General features: G+C 41.1%; 1 protein-coding gene across 14 annotated transcripts in view; it reads right to left on the bottom strand.

Annotated features, from left to right (window-relative positions):
- Positions 1-10,043, bottom strand: part of ST7 (suppression of tumorigenicity 7) — a 240,475-nt gene that overhangs the window by 59,805 nt on the left and 170,627 nt on the right. The window lies entirely within an intron of this gene.

Below are 10,043 nucleotides of genomic sequence, written 5' to 3'. Positions count from 1 at the left end.
GCATGTAGTTGAGTAGGATTGAAATCCATGAGAATGTTGTAAACATCTTGGTCATGCCCTTACTTTGCCTTGTAGCATCTGCTATAAAATAAAGGCATGGCTGTGGGCGTGGTTGCTGTCTCTCAGAGAAGCAGCATCCCACCGAGACCCGGCTTTCATTCTCTTGTCTGTCTTTTCTGAGCCTCTCAGCCACCACACTCAGGTTCACCCTGTGCTGGCATGGCACACTTTAGAAAGATCTGCCTCCATGCTCCCAGGGCGGGTTCCTGCCTCAAACTCTGCCCTTAAGGGAAACAGCTCTGGGAAACAGCTTGGAGGAGGGCGCAGCCCTTGCCAAGACAACCCCTGTAGGACTGACTTCCTTCGCTCGGTCTCAGCTATTTGTGTGTGATGAACACCACCCATGGTTTTTATATAAGTAGATAGTACTAGTGACCCAGTGCACAGATTCTTGCACATTGAAAGAAAATTAATTAGAAGGTGGCCGGTGGGGTGGGACTGGGTGAGAAGGGCCGGACATGCCCCGGAGCCAACCTCCCATGGTCCCTCCCCGGCCGGCAGCACCTGGGGCAGCACTGCGGCTCGAAGGGCATTGCAGAGTGAGCGGGGTCCCTCCAGCAGGTGGGGTCCCTCGGCTTGGCCTGTGGGAATCAGGCTGAAACCGGCTCTCCAACATCCCCCAACGGGTCCCAGAGTGCGAAAGGGCACTCTGCAAAGTTGCTGTCATACAGGGTGTGGAATGCAAGTGTGTGGTAAACCAGATCAGGGGTCAACTGTGCTCCAGCAACAACATAACCCACGGCCAAAGATGGAATCATGTGGCCCTGCGAGGACTTGGGCTCCCTCCTCTTTGGTTCCAGGGTGCATCACCTGAGAACTGCTGCTACCAAGTCACTGCAGCTCAGCACTAAACCATATTCAGGGCCAACAGTGCCCCAGAGACAACATAACCCACAGCTGAAGGTGGAATCACGCAGCCCCGTAAGGACTTGGGCTCCCTCCTCTCTGGTTCCGGGGTGTGTCACCCGAGAACCACCACTGCCAAGTCACCGAAGCTTGGCAGCACTTGCGGTGAGCTTCTGCCCCCTGATGGTCAGTGCACACCATACCTACCAGGCAGTTGGCCAGTCAAATGGTTGCTTAGCCTTTTATATATATAGATACTAGAGGCCCAGTGCATGAAATTCATGCACTTGGGGGGGTGGTCCCCTCAGCCCAGCCTGTACCCTCTTGCAGTCTGGAACCCCTCAGGGGATGTTCGCCTGTCAGCTTAGGCCCAATCCCCCTGGGATCTCACAATCCGGGATCCCTCACTCCTTACTGCTCGCCTGCTCGCTCTTTACTGCTTGGCTAGCTGCTCCTTAGTGCTGCTGTGGAGGCAGGAGAGGCCCTTGCCACCACCACTGCGCATGCCAGCCATGAGCCCAGCTTCTGGCTTAGCAGCCACTTCCCCTGTGGGAGCACACTGATCAACAGGGGGAAGCTCCTGCATAGAGCATCTGGCCCCTGGTAGTCAGTGTGCATCATAGCAACTGGTCATTCTGGTCATTCCATCGTAATGGTAGCTTAGGCTTTTATTATATAGATTGATTATTTATATTAATGGTATAATAGGTTTTGTGACCCATCATTCCACATTATCTAAAAAGATAGCATTAAAAACATTATCAAATGTTTTATTTAAATAAAGGTATAAATACAGTTGACCCTTGAACAATGGGAGGGTTAGGGATGCCTACCCCAGGCAGATGCCCCTCAGTATGCAGGGAGGATTGGTTCCAGGATCTCCTCTGCAGTTACCAAAATCTGCAGATGCTCAAGTCCCATACATAAAATGGCATAAAACAGTGCATACAGTCAGCTGTCAGCATCTGAGGGATCCACAGATGGTTAAAAATGAAGATGTAAAACTCTGGGACATGGAGGGCCAACAACATATTTACTGGGGGGAAAATATGCATACATTTATTGAAAAATCTGCATATAAATGGACCAATGCAGTTCAAACCTGAGTTGTTCAGGGTCAACTGTACTTCTACAGCATTCCTCTAATTCAGAAATATGGCCATTTACATTAATAAGAAACACTGAAATACTATTGTATAGAGTCCAAAGCTTTCATATCCACTACCTCATCTATTTTTATTTGGAAAAACTTCCTTAGTAAATCCATGTTGGATCTTTAATCACCTCTTTCTTTCCTAAGTGTTCATGAACAACATAATCATCACTTCTAGAATTTTGCTGGGATTGACTTACTTGCTTAAATTCTTTTTAAAAAAGAATAAAAATCATTGAGGGGAAATATAAACTAGAAATAAATAGTTGTGTGTTCTTATAATCTTATTAGCACATTGCTTTCTTCTCCAAATAGAATTACTAGTAGATAGAGAAAAGCATTGGACAAGAGCACACAACTGTGAAGATCATCCTCAAAAACCTTTTTTGTTAAAGACGAAGAAATACAGGTCCAAAGAAGCTAAATGATACACGTAAGAGCTGCTTACCTAATTAGTGACAGAATTGGTCTTGCAATACCATGTCCTCATCACTATCCCATACTGCAAGTGTGGTGGTACTTGCTTTTATCATTATTCTCTTATGCTTTCTTTATCATTTTGCTTGGAAAATATGTTTACAATTAAAATCTTGAGACTTTTGCTTCCTCTGGACTTTAGCCACCCTGAACAACTACCTATAGGTTTCTACCTCACTTATTTAGCTATTTGTCATTCTGATCTTTTCGTATACTTTAATCACTTGTGTTTCTTTTACATTTATCCCATTGGAAACAACTATAATTTCATCTTTTAGAATCTCCCATCTTTTTTTTAAAGTATATCTTTATTGAATTCAGAGGGGAAGGGAGAGGGTCAGAGAAGAGAGAGGGAGAGGGAGATAGAAACATCAATGATGAGAGAGAATCATTGATCGGCTGCCTCCGGCATGCTCCCTACTGGGGATCGAGACCGCAACCCAGGCATGTGCCCTTGACTGGAATCGGACCTGGGACCCTTCAGTCCGCAGGCTAACGCTCTATCCACTGAGCCAAACCAGCTAGGGCTCTCCCATCCTTCTTGAATCAATTCCCACCACACGCACACACACACACACACACACACACACACACACACACACAACTGTATCTCCTATACCAAATACTGTCATCCCAAAGTTAAGTCATTTATTGACTCCATTTCTGGATTTATAATTGCCTTTCTTCTGAATTAAAAAAAGAGTCAAAGTTTGTTTTCTTGTTGCTATTTGTTCGTTGGCTTTTAGATTTGGGGAATATGTTTATAACTAATGTTCCATTCTTTTACTATTATGAGCTATAAGATAACATGGTCTCCTTTTCTTAAGATTCTTCCTTTTTGGTAAGAGTTAAATCCAGGGAATCAATTACTCTCAGGCCTTGTTTAGTAGTAACTAAAGTGTTACTAAGGCAAGAATTTATCAGATACTTAGCTTTTAGCAAATGAAACTTCTTGTAGATCTGCACACACAGCCATTCACACCATGTCTACAAATTCACAACCTACGAATACTAGGTGGACGCTGCACCTGTTCCCACATTCCACTTTTGTTTTCCTCATGTCACTGTTAAGACTCAACAAAAGTAGGTAGGTGTCACTGGGTTATATGAGTTCTAGCAGGCTCTTAATCACTTCTTAGTTACATTCCCCAAAAAGACAAAGTATCTAAGGGTTATGCTGGGTCTACAGAGGTCTCAATTTCCTGTAGTTAAGAGATCACCAGAGAGCAAAAGAAATTAAGTGGTTATGGTGTAAAACAGGAAGTTTTTTGTTACTGTTTTACATATATATTTATATTTTAGAGAGGAAGGGAGAGGTAGAAAGTGATAGAAACATCAATGATGAGACAGAATTATTGATCAGCTGCTTCCTGCACACCCCACACCGGGGATTGAGCCTGCAACCCAGGCGTGTGCCCTGACAGGGAATCAAACCTGTGACCTGTTTCACAGGTCGATGCTCAACCACTGAGGCATCACAGCTGGTCTAAAACAAAGTTTTGATCATGACCCAGGAAATAAAGTTTCTGCACTGGAATTGTTTAAAGAAGGAAAATCAAACTGCAATGACTCCTTTATATTTACTGGTTGGAAAACTAGCAATGTCTCCCTAAAGGATAGAATTCTGCTTCTTCCCAGTGTCTGAAATAATTTCACTGATCCTCTTCAGTGGAATTCCACTCCTTCATGTCTTAGTGATTTTGCACTGTGTTCATTTCTCAACCACTTCAAGTCAAAAAAGGGGCCAAGCATGAATCCATCGTGCCACTCTCTTCACTTCATGATCACACGGAAGTCCTTCCTCTGCTGAAATGGCCTCCAGGTTCCTCCATGGGCTCAGAATAAACTCCAAGTTAGAGCCAAAGCCCTACCCAATTCACCCTAAACATCTTTGGCTCTTCGCTGAAGCCCTCCTCCGTCCCTCTGTTCTGTGAGCTACACACAGTTCTGCAACCCAGTGATGTCAATCTTGCCTGGAACCTTTCAATATGCTCTCTTTGCTTCCAGCACCTTCACTCTCTGGCTCCGCTCAGATTCCATCTCCACAAGGAAGGCTTCTCTCACTGTCCCTGGGTGAGGTGTCTCTTCCATCTTGGGTTGAACTATCACAATCTTTACACTTTACAGCATTGTCTGTTCTCTTATTTCCCTCTCCTACTTACATGGTGTGCTTTAGGGATAAAAGCTGTTTCTTCAACACTTTGTCCCCACAACACAAAACAAAGTCTGAAACATAATTGGTGGTCAATGTTTGCTAAGTGAAACCATAAATTAATATACTAACATCTCATATTACTTTATATTATTTTCTTCATATATGCAAACATCTACATATAATTTAGCTTCTGGGAGCCAAAGTGATGGTGTTGATGTTTGTTTTAAGAGGGAGAAACATGTTATTTCTCAACATGTGTATTGCATTTATCTTTCCTTAAGGCATTTAGAAGAATGCAGAAAAGTGTATTAGATGTCTATTTGAAACAGCAGTGGAATGAAAAAGTGGGGCAGGAAGAAAGCAAGAATAAACACTGAAACATGGTTGAAGAAAAGTAGAAGAATTTGGGGCCAGAAACAAGGAAAGCAAACAGCACCACTTCTGGCTCTCAAAGACCCTTTATGGGAATGATGCTGCTAAAAGAATAGATCATCTCAGGGAGAATGACTCTTAACTTTTCAAAAGTCATAAATGGCTCATAATAACAAATTTGAAATTTAATGTAATAATCTTGGGGAAAATTTTATGTAATTATGAGTTAAGCTTTCAATTTGATGTGTCTTAGAAAACCCATGAGGCAAAATTTTAGATAGGAGAGACCAATTTTTTCAGTAATAATCTTTTTTTACCTAATTTCCTTTGTTCATCTACAATAACAACAATCAAGATGTAATTTTAAAAGGATTATTACTGTTTCCATTCATGAGATAGGTCAACTGAGGGTCAATTTCATATCTATAATTCTAAAAGTGTTTTAGGGGTAGAAGCTAGAAGATAAGTAAGTCCCAAAGTACCTCCCAAGTGAGGACACTATGTCTAATGCATCTTCATCTAACAAGTAATGTATTCACTACAGATGCTCTGAATGGCCACACTAGTACCTGAGTGTTGGAGAAGAGAACAGCACAGGGCTTGCTCTCAAGAGATTTCTTTCTCTGCACTCCCCGCAGCACATTTCCAACAGTCATGGATCATTGATTCAACCTGCCTCAACTTACTGTGGAGTTTTTTGTTTTTTAAAAAACATCTTTCTTCACTAAACTGAAAGCTTCTTGGAAATACATATTTATCTCTAAATCTAGAAGGACCTAAAAGTTAGTATCTTCAAAACAAGGATTTGAAAAAAAAAAAGAAACAAGGGTTTGATAGATTTTTGCTGAATTAATTTCAAAAATTAACCTAATTACTCTCTATAATCATTTAAGAGTATGGAGTATCATGTATCCCTTTTCTTAGTCAGACAACAAACTCATATATTTGAAATTTGTATTAATTAAGCACATGCTTTAGGAGCCACTAATTGATCAACCAAACAAACAAAAATGCAGCCATTTCTTCTTCCTAATCTGTTGTGGATATATGATGTATTATTACTGTTCCATTAGGTGATGGTTGTCTTCCATGTGGCTATCTTTAATAAAATTTCTATTTTCTCCTGTTTATAATATGATACAAAGAAAACAAAAGAAATTTAGATACTTTTGGGTTCCAGAAGTATGAGGTAATTTTGTCCCACCTTCAAAAAGGCAATCCAAACCCCTTTTTAACCAAAGCATAAAACTTCACTAAAGAAATAAAGAGGATTAATATAGCAGAATCTCAAAAAGTTGTGCCACCTAGCAGTTCAATGATTTAACAGGGAAATACTATAAGACTTTAGTAATTTAGGGTAGGGATAAAGGGAGGGGCAGGGAACATGGACTGAACTACACCTAAAAAAATTCATCTTGTGCTACAAAGTCAAACATCAGATATTATTTGCATTGGATTACTCCAGAATGTCTGTGTCAGAGTGTCCTTCTGTGGCTGGTGCCCTGAAGCCAAACACTGCAATTTATGTTATGGTAATGGTTGGCTGAAAAGGGATGTTACCTTGGTAAATTATGATAACTAGGCAATAAGGATTACTAAAGACAACATAAATTTGGAGGGTTTGTCCATGTGCCAACTATCTACATTACAGATGTATGTATTCATAAAATGTCTTCCATCATGGGAGACAGGAGAAGTTTCTCATGTATAGTCTTTACTGAAATAACATCTATTACCAGAACTCCTACTCATGCGTGGATAGTAGGACAGTCAATCATTTTGCAGCCTCAGAGCCCCAATCCTCTTGACAGATCTATCTTAGTTACTTGCAGGACACCCAGTGCACAGCTATGCATGCAGGTCATAGTTTCTCAGTTACTTGTGCTTATTGGCCTGAAGCCATAGTGATGATAATTATTTTCCCTTTATTTGTTAAATTAATTTTTATTTTGAATATTTTATTTCTCAATTACACTTTGCTTTCAGTATTATTTTGTATTAGTTTCAGGTGTACAGCTTAGCGGTTAGATAATCATATACTTTGTATAGTGTTCCCCTCGTATTTCCAGTATCCAACTGGGACCATACATAGTTATCACATTATTATTAACTGTATTCCCTGTGTTTTACCTTATATCCCCATGACTTTTGTGACTACCAATTTGTACGTCTTAATACCTTTACCTATTTATCCCAGTACCCCAAGCCCTCTGTCCTCTGGCAACTAGCAGTCTGCTCTCTGTATCTATGAGTCTGTTTCAATTTTGTCTTTTGTTTACTTTGTTCTTTAGATTCCACATATAAATGAATTCATATGGTATTTGACTTTCTCTGACTGACTTATTTCACTGAGCATAATACCTCCAGATCCATCCATATTGTTACTAATGGTAAGATTTCATTATTTTTATGGCCAAATATAATTCCATTGTATATATGTACCACTACTTTTTTATCCACTTGTCCATTGATGGGTATGCAGGAGGCAGCTGATTGATGATTCTCTCTCATCACTGATGTCTCTATTTCTCTCTCTCTTTCTCCCTTCTCTGAAATCAATAAAAACATAGTTTAGAAGAAAACAAATAATCCAGGAGAGAGAAAAAATGGCGGCCAAATAGGCAGATGTGTTCTGTGCCTTATCCTGGAGCAGATAGAAGAAGCATCTAAATCAAATAACATCAACCTGGAATAAAAGACACAGACACAGCTGTGAGACAATTCACAGCTGGGAAGGGCAGAGGACGCCTGGAGAATGGTAGGATTAGGGATCTGGGCTGGAGAGAGTTGAGAGACCATTGAGCTGAGAGGGTCAGAAAGAAGCTGTATGGCACCAAGTCCACGTCCCTTGGGGATAGGCGTAACATCCGACTGTGGAAAGGAAGTTCACAGGGCTGCTGGTGACAGGGGGTTCTAGATCTAAGTCCACAGCTGTGAGAGGCTGAGCCCAGAGGGGCGGCCTCAAGAACTGCCCAAATCATGCAGTGCCAGGGAGAGAAACTAGCAGTTGCACGGTTGTTTTGCCTCTGTTTGGTCTTTGCTTTTATTCGCTAAAACCAGTTCATTGGACCTTTTAAATACAAACACTCACCCGTGGCTGAGGTGCAGGTGGAGATGCGGACATGTGGAGTCTGGGAAGAGGCTGTGGAGGAGAGCAGTATGGGGAGAGGTGACCAGGAGCCCGGCACTGGGACATTCCTGACCCTCCAGACCTAAGCAGCCATTTTTCTTCTGAAGGGCCAGCCCATCCCAGCAGCCTCAAGGCAGCTAATACAGCCACACCCAGAGCAGTACAAAGGACAATAAATCTGAATAGCCCCAAAGAGCACTCAGGGATTGGGATGAAGGGAGGCCATTCAGTCCCAGAAAGTGATGCAGCACCCTTCCTAACTATATGCCTGTCAGAAACAGCTGCTTGAGAGATTAAGATTGACAGCAGGCAGACAGGTTAAGTGGGAAGACTGGTCCCACCTGCTGGCAGTCAAGGCTGTGGAGACAGACACAAACAGAGGAGCAGTGGATCCCTTGGAATTTCAACATGGTGCTGACTACCTAACAGGAAACTGAGAAGTGGCAGACGGAACAGAAAAGGGGGATCTTAAAACAGCCCCCATGAGGCATTAAGACTCAGCTGAAATGAATGATGCTTCACTTTTTAATTTAATGGTTTATCTTTTATTTATAAAGAAAATTTTTTTCTTTATTTTGTTTTGCATTATTTTTTCTTCATTCTATTTTTATTTTTTATTTTATCTTTTAAATTTTTTTCTTTCTTTCCTTCTTATGCACTCATTCTCTTTCTACTTCCTATATACTGAACCAAAGTCCTCCCCTTATTCATTCAATTCCTTAATCTTACTTTCTGTATATAAACTCTGCCTCTACAGATTCTGCTCTCCCCCACCCCCCTTTTTTTTCTGGATGTTTTTTGTTTGAATTTTTTGGTTTATCTGTTTGTTCTGTGGTGTTTTCTCCCCATATACATATTTTTCTTCCTTTTCCTTCTTTTGCTTTTCTCTCTTACCTTTTTTTTTTCTTTTCTTGATATCACTTTTGCTCTTTTTACTTTCTCCTAATTCTCTTTACTCTGGTGGTCACTTATAATGGGGTTATCAGTGTCATGAGTACATTCGTATTTTGTTCCCTTTGTGTCGTGTCTTGTAGAGTTGTATTTTGTGCTGTTTGGCCAACATAGTAGAAACTGAGCCACATAACCACACACCCTGAGAGGAGACTCCATCCATGAACAGGACAATAACACTCAAGACCCAATTACACCAAGAGAACCCAAATATCCCAAGTAGGGGGCATCCCTACATTACCCAGCCCAGAAGACTAGAGAGATTGCACCACTGGGTCCCCACATAACATTATATATATATATATATATATAGTGGCATAGCAATTTGATCTAATACATAGAAACAATCACATAGGAACAACAAAAATGGGGAGACAAAGAAGTAACCCCCATTGGAAACAAAAGGAGCAATCACCAGAAAAGGAAATAAACAAAACAGAGGCAATTTGTCAGAGAAAGAATTTAGAGCAATGATTATAAGGATACTGAAAAGGATGGAAGACAAATTGAACATGTGTAAGAATCAAGAGGAAATGGAGAATGACATAGATGCAATAAAGAACACAATGGAAAGTTTCAACAGTAGACTAGAAGAAGCTGAGGACTGTATCAGCGAGTTAGAAGATAAGGTAGAAAAACCACCCAAGCACAGCAGCAACTGGAAAGAAAGCTTAAAAAGCAGGAGGAGAGCCTAAGGGAGCTTTGGGACAACATGAAACAAAACAACATCCACATAACAGGAGTGCCAGAGGAGAGGAAGCAGAGCAAGTAGTAGAAAATCTGTTTGAAGAAATAATGACAGAAAACTTCCCTGATATTGGGAAGAAAAAAGCCACACAAATCCAAGAAGCACCAGAGTTCCAAACAAGATGAACCCAACAAGACGCACACCAAGACAA

Source organism: Myotis davidii, unplaced genomic scaffold, assembly GCF_000327345.1.
Source record: "Myotis davidii unplaced genomic scaffold, ASM32734v1 scaffold384, whole genome shotgun sequence".
NCBI classification, from domain to species: Eukaryota; Metazoa; Chordata; class Mammalia; order Chiroptera; family Vespertilionidae; genus Myotis; species Myotis davidii.
This window is presented reverse-complemented; position numbering and strand designations above follow the sequence as displayed.